Here is a 23,726-nt window from a genome sequence, read left to right as displayed (position 1 = left end):
CAGGCAACACGAAACACAAAAGCTGTAGGTCCTGGCAAACGTTTGGCTGAATAGAAACTAGCTATCCGGAGAGAGAGTGGGTGGCCTCTACAGAATCACAGCTCACTGTTAGTGCATGGTGCACAATATTGCTCAAAACAACAAAATAATATTTACAAGAAACATTGTGTTGTGTGTGTCCTTGTATGGATAAAATGGACTTGAATTCAATTTTACACTCTGTCTTGTATTAGAGATTGATTTGATTTTAGTACCTCCAAAACGTGTCAGTGTTACAGCCATTTTAATTGCATCTTCAATCTTGCAATTATGTTTGCATAATAATGCTTGTATCAGTGCCAGTGTGGCATCATTAAATATTAGCCAAGCTCAGTCTTCACATATACTGAGAGGATCAGTTACCAGGAAAAATGACTTATTATTATTCACACACACACAAACACACACACACACACACACACACACACACACACACACACACACACACACACACACACACACACACACACACACTTTTGTATCAACTTATTTGAAAACCTCTAGGAACTTTGCTGAACTATAAATACATGCAGAAACAGTTCATATTAAAGCTCATGAATTAGACTGTGCCACAGTGATGAGTATTTAAATGTTTGTACCTGATAATTCTGAAGCTGCTACCTCAGCCTATTCTGGCTCATAACCTTGGGTGTGTATCGTTGACAAACTGCAGCTGTTTGACAAGTCCTCAGATGACAGATCTTTTAAAATGTCACACCCAGATGACCAAGGCCTACTGCTCTCTCTAACCTTCACAACTAGCCTCCAATTCCCTTTAAACAGCTGTTTGCTACTTTATCCCAGGCGTGAGAATACGCTCACCCCATCTCAGGCCCTCAGCCCTTACAAAACTGAGCACAATAATACAGTTATGGTGTGGTCGTACATTATCGAACTGCACTTTTCTGCTTTATGGTGGGAATAATTCAAGCTGCTGCTTCTGTAACGAGCGTACGGACTCACTGAGGTGAGAAATGAAAGACGCTGACCGGTGAAGCTGCGGCTCAGTGGGATAAATCCACTGGAATGGTCGGGTCAGCTCGTAATGCTTGACTGAGGACCAGCCATGAATTTAGCCTTTTTATTGCTGTGTTACAGAGGGATGACTTTGGGTGATATTTTTCTACAGTGGGATTGCAGATGAAACTCTGTCTGTAATTCATTTTGTTGGGGTTTGCTGACATGTCTTTGGAGGGCGGGGTTTTGGATAGAGGGGGTGCAGCTGAAGTGAGCAAAATGATGTCATAACAGCACCATTAGGCTGTTTGACCAATTCAGCCTTCTCTACAATGTAAAAAAAAATGTGTAATTTTAACTGTAATATATTTTAAAATGCTTTAAAACATACAAACAAACAATCAAAAAAAAAAAAAAAACCTTAACAATAAGTTCCTATACTATATACAGGGAAAAAACTATAAAAGATCTAACCAGACATTTCATGTAATTTTACAGTAAAATTCTGTTAATTGAACAGTTTTAAGAACAAATCAAGGTATAATTTACAGTCAAAAACTGTAAACTGATATACCCAGAATTCCCACGTGACACTCCACATTTGAAAGTTTTTTTGTTTAAATATTCGTTTTTCTTAATAGTGTTGTAATCAGGTATGTACATTTGGATTTTATGTTACAGCTTCTGTAGTTTAATGAATGTTTATGGCATTGTTAAGTGTTGTATGTTACCATGATGGTGTTTAGTGTTTATACACTTCAGTCTTTGAAAAATCTACTTGTGATAAACTTTGATTCTTCATGTGGCTTTGTCTTTTACCACCTGCATTATTATGGTTGTCAGTATATGCTAAAGGTACAAAACAGATTTAGTAAAGGTGAATTTACTAGTTTACATTCAAATTTTATTGTTCGTAAATAACTGCATTATACTGTAAAATGTACAATTTGCTATGTAAATGTGTTTACAGTTTTTTTCTTTCTTTCTTTCTTTCTTACAAAATTATTCTGGCAAGCACAGCTGCTAAAATTATTTTGTAAAAACTACAGATTTTTTTTATAGTGTATAAAAAAATGTAATAAGCGGGATAATGTACATCCAGATGGTTGTTCTCGCATGCATAAACCCCGACAGGGTGATCTTACATCAGCCTGAAGGGGATTATTCTGCAAGAACAACCGGCTGGATGTACATTATCCCGCTTATTACATGGCTACTTGCCACATTAGTAAATAATTAGATGCAAAATATTGATTTGAGTTGAAATATTTGAACGCAAAGCTTCCGTGAAGACAGCAGTAAGCGGCAAATTCAAACTAAACAGGCATTTAAGGGAAAGGGTGGAGTCAAACCACGTATCACACAACATTTCACCACAAAATAATTAAGGCAATAAAAAGAATTAAGACGAAAATGTTTTAAAACCTTACCAGTTTGTTAGTTCTCTTATAATCAATTATAGTGTACAAAACAATCATAGCAAAATGGCAGCAGCTGCGTTTGTATGAAACGAGAGCGAGTCCGTGATACCCGGATGAGCCTGTGTTATTGGCTTTTACAGGTTGTTATACAGGGATAATATTCCTCGGAATGTCGCGACTGACCAATCAGAATCAAGTATTCCACAGAGCCATGTAATAACATAACATAACATAACATAACATAACATAACATAACATAACATAACATAGCGCATATATATATATTTTTTATAAACTCCTGTCCTGACATCAGACTGAGATACATGAAAAAAAAAAAAAAAAAAGAATTTACAAATTGTAGATTTACAATCATAATAATCTTACATTTAAAATCTTACCTTGGAGACAAGAGACACTCCTATTTCTCACATTTTCATTTGACGACTAAAAACATCTTCTAGAGCATTTATCCCAGTTGCACAGTTCTTGCATCACGTGCAGGATTACGAGGTGCTCTGACACAGCAGAGGTCTTGAATAAAGATGAAGATTGTGCATTGTGTGTGTGATTCAGAGCGGTGGAATCAGCACCCGTCTGACCTGCGGCTCTTCCCAGACTCTGCCGCACCATCCTCCTCCTCTCGCTCAAAGAGCAGTAGCTCACCCTAATTAAATTGTTTTAATTAAATTAATGAGCATCACAAGCCATCACAAGACTCCAGCTGACAAACTTCAACTTTAGTTAATCTCTAAATCACTCAAACGATTGCATTCTAGGTTACTCATAGGAGAGATATAATCAGTGTTTCATTAGTGAATTGCACCCTGTGCATTTGTGAATAGCTTTCTGTGCATTTGTGGATTTTGAAACATTTCTAGCATCAAGACATGCTGACAATCCACAAATAAGTAGAATTCAAGCCAATCAGATAACAGCCACATCACAGTATTGGTCTTCCCTTTCGTTTCCTTGAGGGAACTCATGGCCTAATGGTTAGAGAGTTTGACTCCTAACCCTAAGGTTGTGGGTTCGAGTCTTGGGCCGGCAATACCACGACTGAGGTGTCCTTGAGCAAGACACCGAACCCCCAACTGCTCCCCGGGCGCCGCAGCATAAATGATACCCACTGCTTCAGGTTTGTGTTCACGGTGTGTGTGTGTTCACTGCTGTGTGTGAGCACTTTGGATGGGCTCAATGCAAAGCACGAATTCTGAGTATGGGTCACCATACTTGGCTGAATGTCACGTCACTTTCACATTCTCATCCTCATTTAAGATGGATATGAGCAGCTATGTGGATCTAGCGATGTATAAAGCATTATGAATAATATTTTCAAACATTAATTAAAAGTATTACAAAGTTCTTGCTATTGTTTGAGGATAAAAAAAATATATTATTATTATTTTTTTAAATGCGGTGCAGGTGTGTTAAATATAAATGCAAATAAATGTAGGATATTCATTGGCTAAAACACTAGATCACACAAACAATATTTCATATGAATCAGACTTACTCGTTTTGATTTTAAAAGTTGCTTAACAGCGTTCAAAGTAAATGCACAGTTCTTATTATACACGTCCCCTCACAAATATCCAGAACATTTACTTGTGGATCTCATTCTATTTATTTGTCATTGTTAATTTTTTTTTGTCAATCTCTTTACAGTTATCTTAAATTGTGGATTATAATCTATTTATTTGGAATTATGCAACAAATCTCCATATTTCTAGGTGGTTACATAAAGAGTCAGAGAGAGTCTCACATGATTCATGTTACTCTTTCAGTGTGAAAAATAAGTGTGCTTAATGGTATTGCATGTACACTTGTAGTTTACTTTAAATCTTTAAAAAATATTGTTAAAAACTGTTCTTTCAGATAATATAATGAAAATAAAAGGCACTTTAGTGTAGTTAAAGAGTTAACTTTAATGACTTAAGTAAACATTTAAGTACACCTTAAAAAGTGTGCTTTGTAATAGTGTCAAATGAAAATATTTATTTTCAAGTACATTTATAAATCATTGTTTTAATAATAGTTTGTCGCGCTTCAAAGCAGTACATTTACACTTATACACTGTATGTATTTACTAAAGCACATTTATAAGTATTTGATTATAATTTTAACTGTAATGTGTTATTCAATATTACATATATACTGTATTAATATAGGCCTACCAAACATCCTCATTACAAATATATTTAAATACATTACATACACGTTTCAATAGTAATGATATTAACAAATATTTTAGTTTTTAATTATCCAAGCACAGAGTTCATCGATATCACTCACTGAAACTAAACATTTAGAATAATATTTTTACCGTTATCATTATTTTTGTCTTGATTTCCAGTAAAAAAAATCTAAACTATAGAAAGGCATGTTGTTCATCAGTTGTTACAGACACAATAAATCAGTACTCACAGCACACAGTTGTCATGCTATGAATGACTGATCATTACAGTGTACCTTCTGACACAAACTGCTGTCTGACGAATAAGCAAACATGACACCATAACCAATCACAAACTGAAAAATGAGTTGTTTTTCTCAGTATAATTTGAAGTCTTTTGCTATTGTTAAAAAAATAAACTAAGGTATTAAGCAAGAAGGTATTAGAGTCTTTTTTTTTTAGACTATATTTTTGCTGTCATAGTTACAAACAATCAATGACAACAAGCAAATACAACAGAAACAGAAAGCTGAAGTCACACTGACTATCAGCAGAAACACAAATATCAATATCAGAATGACAAGAATCTAAACTGTAAGTCCCAAAGACACAGAAGAGCTTACTAAAAGATGCTGCAGCACACCACATAATACAGGAACAGAAAGTTCTGCTGTCAAAAACAGGTCGTCTGAGTCAGTGAACACGCACTAGACACACAGGACACCACACACACGGACTGACTGAACACTTCCTGTTCTCCACCAAGGGCGACCACATTAACTCACTGTGTTTTCATCTACAGCCTGTTACTGCTGATCAGAGCTCAGTAAGAACATTCATTATGGCTGTCAAACAATTACAAACTTTAATTGAATTAATTACATGATATGCAGATTATTTAACTGAATTAATCACAATTAGTCACACATATCAAATTTGTTGGGAAAATCACACAAGTTATGCAAATTGAATTACATTAAACTATTATGGCAGATAAAATATTTGATATTTAAAAGTGACATTTGAAACTGACCCATTAAGACAAAGTGTTGTGAAACCAGGATCGAATTATCGTTGAATTATTATAACAATTATCAAAATTATCTGTGCATTCTGACAAAATACAGATTTTTTTTTTTTTTTTTTTGTACACACACATATCAGAATCAGATCTTGTCTTTAGGCATTTCATTACTGATGGTTGAACATTTCCACTGGAAAGCCATCTGACTAAGCTCAGTGAGATGAAAATGAGTGTTCCCTGCACATCCCAGCTACTCCAGACCACTCCGTTTGCCACTTAATGAGAGTTTTTGTGGCCCTCGGCCAAGCTGGATGCACAAACAAATGCGAGGGTGGTAACTATTCAAAGACTGTTGAGCAACTGCTCACATCGTACTAAATCAGCTCTCAGATGTGTAGATTATAACTGAAATGTCACAAATAACGAATTCAAATCGGTGTATCAGTACATCTTCTCAGATCACCCTGGGTGGACTCTTTTAACATGTTTCACAGGCTTGTTTTAGCCTCAGTGCTTTATTCTCAGGGTAAAGCTGCCCTTCCTCATTAATTATGAATTGTATCTTTCAGTTTATTGTTGCCCCTATGGCTCTTCAATTAAGCAGCTGTTTTTTTACGGAGGATAATAAGTATTCATGGCACCACTTTTCAGAGCTATGTTGCATGTTACAGAGCATGTTACTTTCACACTGGCTTCCAAACGTGTAAATGTAAATTTTGATCTGAAGCTGATTAAAAACAAATATTCTGTCATCATTTACTCTCCCTTATGTCATTGCAAATTTATTATTATTATTATTTTTATTTTTTTTCTGCGGAACACAGATAAGATTCTTTGGAAGAATTTCTCTGCTGTTTGTGTCTGTACAATAAAAGCCAATGGGGTCCATTGGTTCTTGTGTGTCATGTGACTTAATGTCATGATGTCACAATTGTCTATTCATTAAGTGATCATATTGCCTCAGAATACTACGATTTAACCACTGATTAAACCAATAGACAAGTCTCTTATGTCCTTTTTGGAGCTTGGAACATTTGAACCCCATTGACCAGAATTTTATGGACAAAAACAGCTGAAAGACTCTTTTAAATCTCTTCTTCTGTGTTCTGCAGCAAGCAGAAAGTCATACAGGCTTGGAACAACATGAGGGTGAGTGGATTTTTGGGTGAACTAAGCCTGGTTGAGATGCCAGCATAAAAAACACAACATTCGATTGTCTTTTCAGCAGGTCTGATAAATGTAAAGATGTTCAATGAATTATGGTTTGTTCTTGTAAACCTATTATACGGCTTCTGGAGACTTTTAATGCAGTGCATAACTGCTTTATTTTACTTTTATGGAAGTTTTTGCCCTTTATGCAACTTCACAACATCTGGTCACCATCTAATGGAAAGAGCAGCTTGGGAATTCTGCTAAAAATCAGAGGCAGAATTGAGGCAGAACACTGTCACTACAGTGCTGGCTTCCAAACTAATGAGCTATATCCTGAAAGAAAGAGGCATTAATCCTCATAAAGAAGGGAATTCCACAATGAAATTTTACTTTTTTTTGTGTCTCTTGACCTCTCTAAGACAATTCCATAGGGCAGGTTTTAAATATTGCTCTCCTGCCAATAAAGCTATGATCCATTGTAGTACTGACCATCACTTGTGTCTTATCGAGTATAATTCACAAAACTGTGAAGCAAGACCAGATGGGAACGAGTGTCCATGATGATAAATGACACTAGCTGTTTTATGGTTTCTCTCAGATTTATTATTGGTTGGCTGCTTACTGGGCAGATACTGTTTTCACCATAATCATTTATTTAATTTCAATTATGATTGTTTTAAATACATTAGTTGACAATAAATGGGCTGCTGACAGAAATCATAAAATATAAATGAAAATTAGATTACTTTTCCTGTGTTGATCTTTTTTAACCCCCCAACATTTAATTTGTGATGCAACATTTTCTCTAATTCAATAAACACTTAAAAATCCCTTCCTTAAGAAAAAAAAAAAATCGCAAATGATATATAATATCTTTTTAATTACACATTAAGACTACATAGAGAATAACTGGAGATTAAAATCGAGAAAAGATCTCACTATAGTTATCACAAGTCTCTTATGGCAGTTTCATATCTTAAGAATATCTGAAATCAAAATTCGAATCTCAATCTGAACTCAAATATTTATCTTCAAATTCATCAAAGACCAAATTTTCGAAGATATTCTATTCACATTAAATATATATCTCTAGTCTAACCAAACATCAACATTTATCATTTAATGCCTTATAATGTTTTTCTGTCATAATGTCTTATTGCTCCTAAGGAATTTGGGAGAAACATCCATAAGCGAAACAAAGTCTGATGTTCCTTGTCTTGCACCATCAGGTAATTAATCATGTTGATGTCTTAGATGGTGGGTATGGTGTGGAACGTTATTGGAAACCCTTCAAATTAAATGTCTCAAACACATATTAACATACACACTTATCAAAAGCACTCTGAAAAGAGCAAAAAACCCCAATAGCTTCAACATCTGAAACTGAGAGATCAGACAAGCTATAAAGCACAAATATCTGTACCACATTTTCACATTTTCTCTTATAAATCTAAGCTCAATGTCACATTGTACTGTACTCCAAGTCTAAAGCCTTGATGACACAGCATTTGTCCTTGAAAATGTCCCTTCCTTGTGATCCCCAGTCCTCTGCAGGAGAATCCCAAGAGAGCTAGAAAAACACTTGCCAGAGAAAGAGAGAGAGAGATAGAGAGCATCTAAGGAAGTTCCCTTTTTATTCCAGCATGTCTAATTGACACTTCCAGCATCCAATATACCGGTAAGCACTAAATCAAGCATCTAGCAGAAACAAAACACATATACAGCAACCACTGTAACAGGACACACCAAACCAGATCTCAGAGTACTTAATGGAAAACAACCGGTGGATAGTTATAAATGTTCACTATAGAAATTTCTGAAGACTATAATAATGTTTGGGAATAGTATCGATTATCAAGTTTTCTCTAAAGTGTTTCTCAACACAAGGTTGAAATCAACAACAAAGTGCACTGAAATGTAAGCAGACAGCAGGTATCCAGTTTCCCTCCTTTCTCTGCTGTACTGCAGAGCTGTTTTAATGCACTCCATTGACTGTGGTCTCTCTCTGTGATCCGCTCTTGTGGCAGCTGTAGCAGCAAGCCACAGCATATTGTCTTGACACTGTTCGGTGATGGGGAGGAGGGTGTCGTTCCCATTGACCCTCCGGGGAAAACGTGGGAGCTGTCAGTGGGACCGAGCTCTGGAAACTCTCCAGGAAGCGACCGGCACCCATGCACGGACAGAGTAAACACCCACTCACTGAAAGCTCACGGCTGACTTTGCCCTTGCACACCAGCTTCCTGTGATGGGTTCCTGACTCCAACCTCTGTGAGGTGTGACAGGAAGCTGACCTGAGATCAGCGAGCAACGCAAAAACTAATCTAACCGAATAAAAACCAATACGTTGGTGCTCGGGACACTGCAGCAATTCCCAATCAAACATCACTTTAGACACCAGTTTTCTTCAGACTCAACACAAAAAAGAGTTATCCAAGACTGACAAGCGTATAAATCACACTGCAGTACTCTAGTATTCAGTGAGGCCACTCTCGAATGGGCTTCCCTCTCCGCTGCAAGATTAAGTCATAAGCATCTACTGCCCTGGACAATCTTTCCAGCATCCAGTGCAGCATATCCCACCTTCCCATATACAGACCCCTCTCCCAATTTTGCAGCACCTTTGAGAAAAAACACGTTGAAAAGCTACACACCTGACTGCAGTGATCTGCTCGGTCCTAATCCTCAATGAGCGTCTGGGCCATACACCAGCGAGGCACTTAGGGGTTAACGTTTCAGCGGCGTGCAAATGTCTCCAGCTCCAGCTCTTCCATCAGCCCGAGAAACTGCAGTCATCCCCCCTCTTCACTCGTTACTGCAGCACTATACACACACACACACTCCAGTGAACACACACGAACACCCCTCCCCTCTTTCTGTGCGCTCTCTCCGCCACTTTCTCTCTCACAGAGAAATCCCCCCCCACCTCCAAATACACACACACCCATTCTCTCTCTCTCCATTTTTCCTTCCCCCACCCTTCCCATTCTATCTTCTTCCTAAGCTGCCTGATTAGAGATGCTGCTCACACAGCTCTGCATACATCCCCATTTCTTTTTTCTTGTGTCTCCGTCTCTCGCGCTGTGGTGTAATCAGCTCGGGTCAATGTGAAACACTTTCTCTGCTGTCCCGATCAAACTCCATGACCTCAAAATACTCTGTTGTTTTTGCTGAAATGCAGCCTGTGTGATTGTAAAATTCAATATTGAATACAATACAATACAGCTCTCTGGACAGAAGAGGGAAAATGGAGCAGGTGACTTAATTTTTAAAGAGAGGGGCTGCAGAGGTTCTGCTGCTCACAGTATGTTGCAGCAGAGAGAATGAAAGACAAAGAGTAAAACCTTAACCCTCTGGAGTCTAAGGGCATTTTTGGGGCCTGGAGAAGTTTTGTCATGCCCTGACATTTGTGCTTTTTTCAGATTCTTATAAATATCTAAATGGCTAAAGTCTAATCTCACTGTAATCAGCACAATCTGGGCTATAATAATATGTGAGCAGCATGTATGTACATGATTGTGTTTTTGAGAAAAAAAAATGTTATGCGTGGTTAGTGAAAAACTAAAAATGTTAAATCACTTGAATAAGGCAATAAAACACATACAGAAAATTGGTTTCCCGGGACTTTTGAGAACTGGAGCTTGTAGCCTAGAATTTTTTCTAAATGATGTGAAAATCATCTTGTTTACTCACTTACAGAAAGCAATATATTGATTTAAATTTTCTAAGACACTTTTTGTTGGTAAAAGTCATATGCGAGTAGTCAACTATCATGAATTCACACCTGAGAAGACAAAGACCTGCATAATGAGCTGCATAATGAGCCATTCAGTCAGCTGTGTGACTGAGAGGGATGAGTTACAAGAAAGAATGTGAGGACAAAATAAATGTATATAATTTTATGTTTGTAGTTTATTTAGAATATATTTAATTATCCCACAACATAATTTAATATTCACTTGTGAGTGCAGTTAAACAGTTTATTAGGAACAATCAAAGCTGACTTTCAAACTGAATTTTTTTCATCATTACTCCAGTCACACAATCCTTCAGAAATCCTTTTAACAATCTTATTTTCTACAAAAAACATTTATTGTTATTATTATCATTAGTATTATTATTAATAATGTTGAAAAGAGCTGAGAATATTTTTTTCAGGTTTTTAGGGGGGATAAATTGAAAGAACAGCATTGTTTATTACATTTGTTACAGTTACATTTATTGGTACATTTATATTATTTACATCAAGCTTTTGAATGGTATAATAGTGTATATTGTTATTGAAACTTCATAATATTTCACTTGATTATACATTTAGTCAGGAATTATAGTTTGGAAAAAGTATTTGGAAAAAGTCTAACTAGTAAAATGTTTACACGTTATGTGAAAACTAGTACAAGTATATAAATCAATAAAAAGAGACTTACTCATGTTTATGATCTCTGCTGGATAAAGTGCTTCATTCCTTTTTTCTGAGGAAATCCAAATCTCAAATCCTCAACCACATCACATCTTTTTGGGGTGAATTATGTCTTATTCCTCTCATCGCGAAGCAAACAGTAAAATAAAATAAAAACTTGAAGAACAATCTCGCTGCGTTGTCTTCTGTTGTGTGGGCGTATTCAAGCCGCGCGCTTCAGTGAAACATTTCAATCTGAAAGGCGCGTTCAGCACGGCGGCGTGGTCGCATTAGAAGATAATGAAGGGAGACGTGAAAAACGGACATCGCGTTGTTTTCATATGGATTACTTTATCAAAGAATATTTGTTTTCGGCAGCACTTGTTTAGTTTAAAAGAAGACATGTCAGGCTTTCTATAGATATATCTCTCATGTCTCTGTGTTAAGTATTCACTGAGTTACAGTTCATTTTAATGACGCGTTTGAAAATGAAGATCAGCGCAGACAAAGGCTGCAGACAGCACTCCTTGTTTGTTATCTTTATTTTACAAGTGCACAAAGTTTTGTTGTTATTATGTCTGTATACAAAAAAAGTAGACCCTTTACAGATTCGATTGATGTATTGCTCTTATGTGTACCATCAAAACTGAAAGTGTAATTTAAGTTCTTTTCGGGGTTATCAGGAGAAAATACCCCAAAACGCGTATACGCGTTAATCGACTTCAGAGGGTTAAAGTGAGGGCAGAAGAATAGTGGTCAACTGATATGTAATGTTAATTCAGCCGGTCATTATGACTAAATAAACTGTACATTATTACAATTTAAAACAAGCTATGCAGGAAATTGGTTGTCTGGGACAGCAGTCAGCTTTATACAGGTTAGTGTCATTATACAAACATACCTGACTAAAGAATGTCATGATTGACCAATCAGAGCCAAACATTCTTGAAAGCCATGTACTAAGTCAACCGATTAGAGCTCAACCGATATATCAATTTTACCGATTAACTGGCAACGATAGTTGTTATCATTTTGAAAATATAGTACATTTTTCTTTCTAGCCATTTTTCTCTCTCCTTTTTATCATTTTTGTTTATATATATTTTTTTCTTTTTATTAGCTTTTCAAAACAAAAACACAAAAATAAACCAGAACCAAACAAAACTACCTACAAATGATATGAATACTTACATAGTACTTACATAGTAATACCCTAGATATAAGTACTTCAAAATTCTGTGGAGATATATCTTACTATCCAGTAAACCGGTCATAAATAGATTTTACAACTCTTAGCCAGGCCTGTACTGTTCTTGGTTTAGGCTTATTAAATCTAACTAAAGAGCATTCCATATTAACTATATTGCATATTCATTAACCACAGTATTTATTCCATATTTGTGATAAAATCAGAATATCATCATCATCAGTAAGTCAGAAGTGATGAAGCATGGCTTCTAATTTTATTTAATAATTACAAATCATTGTCATGGTTAACTTATTAATGTTCATTTTCAGCACTATTTTTACATTAACTGTAAAGTTTTTCATTCATACTACTGCTGATTTTAAAAACCGTTATCGGCTATCAGTTATTGGCTAGATTTCCCAGTTGTAGTTATTTGTATTAACTACTGCTCGAGGGAAGCGAGCAGGTGCGCTCGTTAGACTCAAGAAGCGCAGATTTCGAACGCTGTTGCCTAGCATCCATCTGGCAAATCTCCGCTCTCTACCCAACAAAACTGACGAAATCCTTCTGCTCTCCCGGACAAATAAGGATTTCTCACACTCTGCTGCTCTGTGTTTCATGGAAACCTGGCTGAATGACGCCATTCCAAACAGCGCGCTCCATCTGCCGGACTTTAAGCTGTTTAAAGCAGATCGCGACGCAGAATCAACAGGGAAATCGCGCGGCGGTGGGACATGCTTTTACATCAATGAACAGTGGTGTACAGATGTAACTATGTTAAAGAAGATGTGCTGTTCAGGCCTAGAGGTGCTCTTTGTTAACTGCAAGCCGTTCTATTCGCCGCAGGAGTTTCACTCGTTCATTCTGGTGAGTGTTTACATCCCTCCGCAAGTGCACGTAAGCCTCACTTTACAGAAACTCGCTGATCAGATCACGGAGACAGAACAACATCACCCGGACTCTGTTTTAATCATTCTTGGGGACTTTAATAAAGCAAATCTCTCCCGTGACCTGCCAAAATACAGACAGCATGTTACATGTCCCACCAGAGACAGTAATATATTGGATCACTGTTACACCACAATAAAGGATGCATATCACTCTGTTCCACGAGCAGCTCTGGGGCTGTCTGATCACTGCCTGGTTCATCTTATACCAACCTACAGGCAGAAACTTAAATCTACTAAACCTGTAGTAAAGACTGTAAATAGATGGACCAATGAAACAGCAGGATTTAGAAGCTTGTTTTGACCTCACTGATTGGAGTGTTTTTGAAGCTGCTAACACTGATCTGGACGAAGTCACAGAGACTGTAACATCCTATATTAGTTTTTGTGAGGATATATGTATTCCTTCCAGGACTTATTTAAAATTCAACAATGATAAGCCATGGTTTACAGCAAAACTCAGACATCTTCGTCAGGCCAAAGAGGATGCCTACAGAAATGGGGACCGAGTCTTGTAGAATCAGGCCAGGAACACACTGAACAAAGAGATTAGAGTGGCTAAAGTGAAGTGAAGTGACGTGACATACAGCCAAGTATGGTTACCCATACTCGGAATTCGTGCTCTGCTTTTAACTCATCCAAAGTGCACACACACAGCAGTGAACACACACACATACTGTGAACACACACCCGGAGCAGTGGGCAGCCATTTATGCTGCGGCGCCCGGGGAGCAGTTGGGGGTTCGGTGCCTTGCTCAAGGGCACCTTAGTCGTGGTATTGAAGGTGGACTTCCAACGACTCAACTTCAGTATAGAAAGGACTGAGAGCCATCAATAACTACAAGACACCATCCCCCTGCACTGAGGCAAATCAACGACTTGCTAACGACCTGAATGAGTTTTATTGTAGATTTGAAACACGCCACACCCATTCTGACCATCTCTCTACACAACCATTAACACATCCTGCAATCCCCCTCTCCCCCACTCAAATCAGTGAAAACGATGTGCGCCAGGTCTTCAGGAAGAACAAAAGAAGAAAAGCACCAGGCCCAGATGGCGTTACACCAGCCTGTCTGAAAACCTTCTGAAATCTTTTCACAGACCTTCAACAGATCTCTGGAGTTGTGTGAAGTGCCTCCTGCTTCAAACGCTCCACCATTATCCCCTATTCCAAAGAAACCCAAGATAACAGGACTTAACGACTACAGACCTGTTGCTCTAACGTCTGTCGTCATGAAGTCGTTTGAAAAACTGGTTCTGGCTTATATGAAGGACACCACTGGACCATTACTGGACCCCCTGCAGTTTGCTTACTGAGCAAACAGGTCTGTGGATGATGCAATCAACATGAGATTGCACTTCATCCTGCAACATCTGGACAAACTAGGGACTTATGTGAGGATCCTGTTTGTGGACTTTAGTTCGGCTTTCAACACCATCATCCCAATAGCCCTCCAGACCAAACTGACCCAGCTCTCTGTTCCTAGCTCTATCTGTCAGTGGATCACCAACTTTCTGACAGACAGGCAACAGCTAGTGAGACTGGGGAAATTCATCTCCAACAGCTGCTCGACCAACACTGGTGCCCCTCAGGGATGCGTTCTCTCCCCACTGCTCTTCTCCCTGTAAACAAATAACTGCACCTCTAAAGACCCCTCTGTCAAGCTCCTGAAGTTTGCAGATGACACTACAGTCATCGGCCTCATTCAGGATGGTGACGAGTCTGCTTACAGACAGGAGGTTGAGAAGCTGGCTGTCTGGTGCAGTCTTAACAATCTGGAGCTGAACACTCTGAAAACAGTGGAGATGATCGTGGACTTCAGGAGAAACCCCCCTGGACTCTCCCCACTCACCATCATGAACAGCACTGTGGCTGCAGTGGAGTCATTCAGATTCCTGGGACCACCATCTCTCAGGACCTTAAGGGGGACAATCACATTGACTCCATTGTTAAAAAGGCCCAACAAAGGTTGTACTTCCTTTGCCAGCTGAGGAAGTTTAACCTGCCACAGGAGCTGCTGAAACAATTCTATTCAGCCGTCATTGAGTCTGTCCTGTGCACTTTAATAACTGTCTGGTTTGGTTCAGCTACAAAATCAGACATCAGAAGACTACAGAGAATGGTTCCGACTGCTGAAAGGATTATTGGTGCTTCCCTGCCCACCCTTCAAGAACTGTATACATCCAGAGTGAGGAAAATGGCTCAGAAAATCACTCTGGATCCCTCACATCCAAGTTACCCACTTTTTGATCCTTTGCCATCTGGCCGGCGCTTCAGAGCTGCAAATACCAAGACAGTCAGGCACAAGAACAGTTTCTTCCCCCAGGCAATCTATCTCATGAACAGTTAAATGTTCCCCACTTATGCAATTAAAATGTGCAATATCCTTATATTTATTTGTTGTCCCTCCATCCAAGTACATCTCTGCATCTTACTCTATTCTATTCCATTATCATCTATAGCACAACTGTTCATACAATTCATTTATTTGCTTTTTTTTTCTCTGTGTGTTGTTTTTGTCTCTGTGTACTGGAAGCTTATGTCACTAAAACAAATTCCTTGTATGCGCAAGCATACTTGGCAATAAAGCTCTTTCTGATTCTGATTCTATTTTAAAACCTACACTTGGTAAAATGAACACTTCCATTCAGCCACATACATTGTGCTAACAGATGTCCATACTTATTAAGTCATGACTATTATGAAACCATATGTGGGTTCAAAAAGAAAACAATTACAATTGAAAACATGATTAAAATATAATCATACTCTGCTGTAAAAACTGGCTTATAGGTGGCTTATAATGCAGCATGATTGTTTGTCATTTGGTCACATATTACACTGAACACTGTGGCCCCCCAAGGATGTGTGCTAAGCCCCCTCCTCTTCACTCTGCTGACCCACGACTGCACAACGTCACACAACTCCAACCTCTTTATTAAGTTTGCGGATGACACGACTGTGGTGGGTCTCATTAGCAACAGAGATGAGACAAACTACAGGAGCGAGGTAAACTGCCTGGCCAGGTGGTGCAGAGACAACAATCTCTCTCTGAACGTGGATAAGACTAAGGAGATTGTTGTTGACTTCAGGAGAGTGCATATTCAGCATGCTCCTCTGACCATCAACGGTGCTTCTGTGGAAAGAGTGAGCAGCACCAAGTTCCAGGGTGTGCACATCACAGAGGACCTCTCCTGGACCAACAACACCGCAGCACTGGCCAAGAAATCACAGCAGCATCTCTACTTCCTCCACAAACTGAAAAGAGCCAGAGCCTCGCCCCCCATCATGTGCACCTTCTACAGAGGCACCATTGAGAGAATTCTGATGAGCTGCATCACTGTGTGGTATGGCGCCTGAAGAACTGTGTGGTATGTGTCACTTTGTGCACTTTGGTCTGCTCACTACCTCATTCAGCGGTTAACTGATCTCATTCAACTACCTCTTCTGTCAGTTTAAATAAAGAACTGCTCTCTGAGATTTTTGACACATTAATCGGACTGAATAAGCTCTTTTGCACTACAGTCATTATATCTGCACTGTTTACTTCACTGGTTTGCACTCTATCTGCCATGTGCCTTGTGCTGCTTTACTTATCTTTCTTTTTATATGACCTATTTGTATATTTGTATAGTCGTACTTTATATTTTATCTATATTTAATGTTCTACTGTTAGTGTTATCTGTATGCACCAAGGGTCTAAGAGTAACATAATTTCAATTATCTGTATGTATGTACTGTACATGTGGAAGAACTGACAATAAAGCAGACTTGACTTGACTTGATTAAATGGACCAGCTGGTCTACCAGATGATGGAGATGCGGTTGAGCTGGTAGAATATTTGATCAAGCTGGTCAGAACTGGTAGACCATCTTTAACCACCAGCCACCATGTTTCAAAACATAATACTTCTACATTAAGTTGGTATAACAGTTTTTTTTTTTTTTTTTTTTTCTTTAAAGCAGAGCCCATGCATGATGAAAAAAGTCTAGGTTAACCAGGCCCAGACTTGATGGTTAACACCTAATCCTGGACCAGCTACAACCCAACACCATTTCCAAAAAACAACAACCATCTTAAGTTGCTTGATTGTACTGCAGTCAATGGCTGCATTTTTATGCAATATTTACTCCAAAGTCACTGAAAATATCTTTAAAAAATTGCCCTATCCATTTTGGACTTAAAATAAAATATGAATTCAAACTATTTAAACTTGGGTTAAATGACACAGGCACAATGATCAGTCGATACCAAATACTGATTACATAAAGACCAAATGCAGACTTCAAAAAGACCAAATACTGGGTTTCACTAGCAAATTTAGTGAAATGAAATTTGTAATGATACAGACACTTAACCTATAATTCAACATAAGGATCATGTATCATTTCTTCCTGCATCAAACAGTTTTGTCAACCTCAAATCAGTGCAAAAGCATTTTTTTTTCCTGCAGCTAATGGAAGCCCTGAAGTGCTCAAACACCTCTCATTATTTGGGACGATAAAACGATAGCCGTGAGGTAAATGTAATGAGTGTAATATGTACTCTAGACAATTCCAGCATTTAACCGGTGTTTCCCAGTGTTCAGTGACTGATATGAGAGTTAATGCACACCAGACTAACACAGGAGCAGTGGGATTGCACTCATATCCCCCCCCCCCCAAACCAACCTCCCTGGAGATAGACAGCTGGAAACTCACAAGGCTTTTATTATCCCTTAAGTGTGGCTGCCTCCTTCAGAACTGATGAAAATGAAATCAATAATGCCTCAATCACTCTAAGCGGTCTAGTCCTCAATGATAGCTGGATCATTTGGCCCTTACATGCTGTCAATATTTGCCGCAAACACTAGCTACATGCTTAGTACAAGATTACTTACATTAATGGGGAGAACTGGATTCTTTTGTAGGGAAAATCTTGGAATGGTTTCAAAAATAAATCAATGTGTAAATCAAAAAAAGCTCTTTTATGAAGCAATGACACATACATGTGCTCAAGAGTGTCAAAACATGGGCTGAGGTAACTGCTACACTGAAGAAAATTTAAAGACTACCTCAGAATATACAGACGTAAGTTAGCACTTGAGCATTGCATGTTCTTTTTGCCTCGAAAGACTTTAAATGGTGCAAATCATCCTTTGTAGAAGCTACAGGGAGCAGCAAGCAGATGTAAGTGATCTCAGTAAGATGGCTTTTAGTAGGAACTAGCCATTCAGTGACCACAGAGTATTGACTGATTCTGGATCTATTACATTCACTGGTGACCTCAGCTTGAAGCCCGAATGACTTCTGTCCTGAGGCGTAGCTCTGAGACCGGATGGATCTTGTTCTGTTTACTCACAATAATAACAGACCAGCTTTGACAGAAACAGGGTGAAAACCTGTTATTTTTAAAAACGATTTTTCATTCATATAATGATAAATAGATAGCCTAATAATTAAATCAACTGTCAAATTAAAATAAATAAATATGGCTACACAATAAATCAAAATAAATTTGAAATAGCTATATAGCTTAGTGCGCTGATCAGATTCAAGGCATTTCTGTGGATAGCTTACAGAAGTTTACAGCATATCACCAATATTTTGCCAAAATAAAAGCTAGAGGATATGAATGTTTAAAAAGTGAAGAATTTAAAACATAAATATTAATATTGTAACTTGAAGTGTAAAATAAAATAATTATTATAATTTTCAAACGTTATTTTTTTTACAGGCCATTAATATATATATATATATATATGTGTGTGTGTGTGTGTGTGTGTGTGTGTGTGTGTGTGTGTGTAAACACTTTATTTAAAAAAAAATCTAAATAAAACACTAAAAAATATAATTTATATAATCTTATGTTTTATCTGTTTACTTACATATCATGTGACCATTAACCAACATCAGAGAACCAAGAACATGCAAATGTGTCCTTATATTTTTGACTTTTGGTTCTAGACTTCTGTGGGCCCTAAGCAAAACTTTGTCAGGGGGTGCTGGATTCATAAGAACAGCAAAATGACCCCCAACCCTATATTCTGTTTCTTCAGAGCACTTTCATTGTCAAAAAACAACCAAACAACAACAACAACAACAACAGAGTTGAAACAGTCAGTAATACAATACAAAGAAGAAAATTACAAACAGTAGAACAAATAAAATAGCATGAAAGATTCAATCAAATGTAAAAACAAACAAACAAACAAACAAACAACATACTGCATTGTCTTCACTGTATTAATCAAATATACATTGATTTATTAACAAAGTTACAGTGAAGAGCAGTGAATCATTCTCTCATTTTCTTTTAACATTAAATGAGACTGAATGTACAGATTTATTATTCTGACAACCATTCGATTACTTTCCCAAATGTTTGTTTTTGTCATATTTTGTGTGTGTTTGTCGTTTTTGTCTTTAAAGTGTATATCCAAAGTAGCCTATGTTTGTCTTTGTTTCGCTCTGTCTTGGATTGCGTGCCTGGGGAACAGTGTCTCTTTTGCAGCTCAGTATGCTTTTAACTCCTTTTTTTAATATCATATCCTGTCATGTTAGATGATTTGACTAATTGGATTTTACATTTCCATTTAGTCATTTTGCAGACGCTTTTATACAAAGTGACTTACAAATGAGAACAATGGAAGCATTCAAAATCAACAAGAGATAAAGATATGCAAGTGCTATAAGTCTCAGTTAGCTTAACGCAGTGCACGTGGCAAGTTTTTTTTTTTTTTTTTTAAATTATATAATAAATAAAAGAAAACCAATAGAAAAGAAAAAGGATAGAGCAAGCTAGTGTTAGAGGTCTTTTTTTTTTTTTTTTTTTGCTTTTGTTAATTGTATAATAAATAAAAAATAAAAAGAAAACAGATAGAATACAAAAAGATCAGAGAAGCTATTTTTTTTATATATATATACTGTATACCTGCCAAGAGAGCATAGCAATAGTCCAGCCTGGACAGAACAAGAGCTTGAACAAAGAGTTGTGCAGCATGTTCCGAAAGAAAGGGCCTTATCTTCTTGATGTTGAATAAAGCAAATCTGCAGGACCGGGCAGTTTTAGCAATGTGTTCTGAGAAAGTCAGCTGATCATCAATCATAACCCCAAGATTTCTGGCTGTCATCAGTGTAGCAGTGATATGACAAGCCATATTTCTGAATGATAGAACCTAGTGATGCCATGTAAACAGAGAAGAGAAGTGGTCCAAGAACTGAGCCCTGAGGCACCCCAGTTGTTAGATGTTGCTACTTGGACACCTCACCTCTCCAAGATACCTTGAAGGACCTTTCTGAGAGGTAAAACTTAAACCACTGGAGTACGGTTCCTGAGAAGCCCTTTGCAAGTAAGGTTGACAGGAGGAATTCATGGTTAACCATGTCAAAAGCAGCGGACAGATCCAGCAAGATAAGTAATGAAAATTTGGAATCCGCTCTTGCCAGTCTTAGGGCTTCAACAACTGAGAGCAAGACAGTCTCGGCTAAAAGTCCACTTCTAAAACCAGACCCGTTGCTGTCGAGGAGGTTGTTCTGTATGAGAAAGGCAGAGATTTGGTTGAACACAGCTCGTTCAAGTGTTTTTGCAATGAAAGGAAGAAGGGAAACCAGTCTGTAATTCTCTAAAAGAGATTGGTTAAGGGTGGGTTTCTTAAGAAGTTATATGAGCCTGTCTAAATGTTGAGGGGAAAACACCAGTGTGAAGGGATGTGTTAATAATGTGAGTGAGTGTAGGTACAACTGGAGGAGAAATGGCTTGAAGGAGATGAGATGGAATAAGATCAAGCTGACAAGTAGTAGGATGATTAGAAAGGATGAGTTTGGAAACTTCTGCCTTAGAGAAAAAAGATAAGGATGTGAACGAGTGTATGTTTGCTGGTAAGATGTGCTTGACATTGTGGTGTGGAAAATTGTGCACTGATGGTTTTAATTTTATTAATGAAGAATGTGTCAAGGTCGTCAGCTGTAAATTTGATGAGTTGATGAAGGAGGGGAATGGGGAGGACAAAAGAGGGAGGAAAAAAAGCATGCAAGATATTGTTTTTATTTATTTATTTATTTTATTTACATATTTTATATAGGCAGGGTGACAGCGCACCACTTTAAAGAAAACTAATGGAATGCGGGATGGTGTTTTCATAAAATTCTATTATAAAATTGCACAGCATCTAGACATTAAATCATCTTTGAGAGCAAGGGGGCCCCTGGTGGTTAGGGGGCATCTGCATTATGTGTAGATTGCATATAGGGAGGGCCTGTGCTGTCTAAGGGTACTGGCTGACAATAAAAAAATTTTTGGGAACCAAAATAACACAAACTGGACAGCTCTCATGTTCATGCTTACCCTCCCTGGCTACCGAAAGCTTACTCTAAAGGATTCATGATGAATCTCCTCCATATTTAAGCAGATACAGCCACTGGAATGGTTATAATTTAAAATAAGCAAGGACAATTTTCTGCTCTAGATGTTTTTGTTCAAACCAGGAGGCAATTAAATACATTTCATGAGAGTAGTTACAGATCTCTAATCTCATCTAATAAATTTTAACAGCACCACTGTATTTGCAGTTTAATGCGGCCATAGCCAGAGGCCTGTGTGACTCATAACCTACTAAAACTGCTGTGGAGAATCACAAATTATTACATAAGCATTCTGCTATATCAAACGTAATGGTAGTAACCTAAAAACAATACTCGCTCATTTTGTTTTACTAAAACGCTTTCGTAACTGTTTCCCCAGTCACTCTTGTCTGTGTCTGCCCTCATCAGTGTGGTGTAGTGTTTCAGCTCTGGAGCTGGTGTGAGTGCTGAGGGAATACCTCCAGATCCTGCATCCTGCAAACAGCTTGTAGCGGGAGTGGGGAGGGGCTGCTCTGGCACGAGCAGGATGTTCTTGGCCTCTATAAACCAGGCCCTCTCACTGGGCTTGTCTTCTTTATAATAAACAGACTGAGATGTTATGCTAACTGACGTGTATTTTCTAGATGATGAGTGTCATTTTAGTGATATAAGCTGGCAAAAGTAAACGCACATCCTTCACTCAAGTAAAACAACTGTACGGATACTCATGTTTGAAAAGTTGTACTGACTACACTTTTTTTACTCAAATTAAAGTAAAGAAGAATGGGCTCTGACATGTAAAAAAGTAGCCATTACTTCTACCTGTTTTAGTGTCACACTGATAATTATACCTCACTGCATATTAATTCAAAAGAAATTACAATTCTTATTTTGTTATCTAATGAATTATCCAGGCTGAACAGTCGCCATGTAGAACACAAGCAGAGAAAACTCTATTTGCCATCACCTTTGGCCCACATCCTATTATACTGTAAATATTACTGAAATACAAATAGATTGCAAGCATAATTTACACTTGTTTACCCCTTATAACTATAAATCATTAGGAATGCCTTCTTAAAATATTATAATGAAAAATCTTTCAAAGTAATGTCTTGTAAGAATCCACCCACCGTCCCAAAAAGCGGAATCCAGTGGCCTGGTCGAAGGTTTAATGTGTATTTGGTCTTTTACTTGCGCTTCTGAATTCATCAGGATTTAGTTTGAATTTTAGTCAAGCTCCATGTTCAATCTGACTCCAATTTCACGTGATCATTAAATTTGGGCAATATTTCTATCAAAAGCTGATCACAGATATCAATTGTTTATTAATTTAGATATTTGAGTATTCTGGAAATCCCATACTTTCAATTATTCGTTCATTAGGGACCAGGTATCGCACAGGAATTACACTCAGCTGATAGTGAACCCACGGACACAAACTCGTCAGTTCCCGAACTTACTCAAAGGATGCAGAATGGTTATAATACCTTTAAGTGAGTTACACCCTGCATGCTCATAACAAAAATGTATTTTTTCCTATAACCACGAGAGCTACATCGTGTTAAGTCAGCGACAGTCAGAAATCTGAAGCACCTAATGGTGTTCCCCATGGTTCATCCATTGGTGCTGCAGTTATAATCTGTCCTGAACGCAGATTTGCGGAAATACCACTACACATTAAACTACTTGAAAAATGATTTCAGAAGAGATCAGAATAAATAAAATATAACAATTTAATATCAGTCAGGTAAATATGTATTATGCCAATTTACATAATCAATTCAAAAATATCACATCAATACAAGATATCAAATTCTCAAAGATAAATCTAGGAGTAAAGAATGCATACCTGACTTCAGGAAAATACATAGCATAGAGTGTGTGGATACACTCCATACTATGGGCTTTCTGGCTACAGAACCGCCCCACAATGTTTTGTCACTCCTCTTATTAACCCAAATAAGAAAGACAAAGAAATCTTCAAATCAGTTGTAAAAACATAAAGACCTTTTGGCTTGTTAGATTCTCGTGGCCCCAGGGTCACACCTGGCTTGGAGATAGATAGATAGATAGATAGATAGATAGATAGATAGATAGAT

The 23,726-nt window shown here is 37.7% G+C and overlaps 1 protein-coding gene across 2 annotated transcripts in view; it reads right to left on the bottom strand.

The window, feature by feature from the left end:
* Positions 1–9,621, bottom strand: part of LOC109079046 (synaptotagmin-2-like) — a 40,831-nt gene extending 31,210 nt beyond the window's left edge. The window contains exon 1 of one of the 2 annotated variants that reach the window (XM_042712708.1): positions 9,418–9,621. The gene's annotated coding sequence lies outside the window, so the exon portion shown is untranslated. The remainder of the gene's footprint in view (positions 1–9,417) is intronic. The other variant, XM_042712707.1, reaches the window with a different exon arrangement.
* Between the last annotated feature and the right edge of the window lie 14,105 nt (positions 9,622–23,726).

The sequence above is a fragment of the Cyprinus carpio genome, chromosome A23 (genome assembly GCF_018340385.1).
Source record: "Cyprinus carpio isolate SPL01 chromosome A23, ASM1834038v1, whole genome shotgun sequence".
In the NCBI taxonomy this organism is placed as follows: domain Eukaryota; kingdom Metazoa; phylum Chordata; class Actinopteri; order Cypriniformes; family Cyprinidae; genus Cyprinus; species Cyprinus carpio.
The sequence above is the reverse complement of the archived record's forward strand: the minus strand, read 5'-3'. Positions and strand labels throughout refer to the sequence as shown.